Consider the following 1,609-nt stretch of genomic DNA (forward strand, 5'->3'; position numbering starts at 1 on the left):
CGCGCCGGTTCGTACCCATATCCGCAGCAGGTCTCCAAGGTAAAGAGCCTCTAGTCGATAGATTAATGTAGGTAAGGGAAGTCGGCAAATTGGATCCGTAACTTCGGGATAAGGATTGGCTCTGAGGAGCGGGGCGTGTCGGGCTTGGTCGGGAAGCGGGTCTGGCTGACGTGCCGGGCCTGGGCGAGGTGAACGGCTCTCGTGGCTGGGATCCGAGCTCGGTCCCGTGCCTTGGCCTCCCGCGGATCTTCCTTGCTGCGAGGCTTCCGTGGCGTTTCCCATCGGTGCGGTCGTCCTCTTCGGCCGCCATTCAACGCTCAGCTCAGAACTGGCACGGACTAGGGGAATCCGACTGTCTAATTAAAACAAAGCATTGCGATGGCCCCCACGGGTGTTGACGCAATGTGATTTCTGCCCAGTGCTCTGAATGTCAACGTGAAGAAATTCAAAAAAGCGCGGGTAAACGGCGGGAGTAACTATGACTCTCTTAAGGTAGCCAAATGCCTCGTCATCTAATTAGTGACGCGCATGAATGGATTAACGAGATTCCCATCTGTCCCTATCTACTGGCGGTGGCGGTCTGTGGCCACCCAGGGTTGAGAGGCGACCCCCGAACTAGTCCTCGCGAAGGTTGTTGCTACTACCGAGTCGATGGATGCGTCGACGATGAAGGCATTTTAGACCGTCAGTGCGTCGTACATGTAGTACTTCGCATAATGGCGAGGCCCGAGATTAAGCATGCGGGCTGTGGCGTGTTCATGTACAGCATTGAATATGCTGTACTACTCCTTAGCGGGGGACTGTTGTCACTTGTGGCTGCAGTCCCCCGCGTCACGTTATGCGGTTTTTCTGGTCTAACTGGAATGCCGCATTTTCGTTGTCTGAACACGCCACGAAGCAACACGCCGTCGGATTGAATGTTGCTGCTGAGTCGATAGGTGCATCGGCGATGAAAGCACTTGAGACCGCCAGTGCGTTGTACATGTAGTACTTCGCATAATGGCGAGGCCCTTGAACTAAGCATACGGGCTGTGGTGTGTTCATGTACAGCATTGAATATGCTGTACTACTCCCATCCGGGGGACTGTTGTCACTCGTGGCTTCAGTCCCCCGCGTTACGTTATGCGGTTTTTCTGGTCTGACTGGAATGCCGCATTTTCGTTATCTGAACACGCCACAAAGCAACACGCCGGCGGAGTGAATGCTGCCGAGTTGACGGATGCATCAGATGCATCGGCGATGAGGGTATTTTGAGACCGCCAGTGCGTTGTACATGTAGTACTTCGCATAATGGCGAGGCCCTTGAACTAAGCATACGGGCTGTGGCGTGTTCATGTACAGCATTGAATATGCTGTACTACTCCCTACCGGGGGACTGTTGTCACTTGTGGCTGCAGTCCCCCGCGTCACGTTATGCGGTTTTTCTGGTCTGACCGGAATGCCGCATTTTCGTTGTCTGAGCGCGCCACGTAGCAACATGCCGCTGGATCTAGAAATCGGGATGCAACCAATCGCCTGGGCAACCCAGGCCGCAAGGGGCAAACGTGCCCTAGCCACACTTGAGCCTCCACGAAAAAGGTACCGCTGGATAGCTCGTGTTCTCAAAACG

The 1,609-nt window shown here is 54.7% G+C and overlaps 1 pseudogene; it reads left to right on the top strand.

The window, feature by feature from the left end:
- Window positions 1-597, top strand: part of LOC143262883 (large subunit ribosomal RNA) — a 2,998-nt pseudogene extending 2,401 nt beyond the window's left edge.
- The last annotated feature ends 1,012 nt before the right edge of the window (window positions 598-1,609 follow it).

The sequence above is a fragment of the Megalopta genalis genome, unplaced genomic scaffold (genome assembly GCF_051020955.1).
Source record: "Megalopta genalis isolate 19385.01 unplaced genomic scaffold, iyMegGena1_principal scaffold0232, whole genome shotgun sequence".
Lineage (NCBI taxonomy): Eukaryota > Metazoa > Arthropoda > Insecta > Hymenoptera > Halictidae > Megalopta > Megalopta genalis.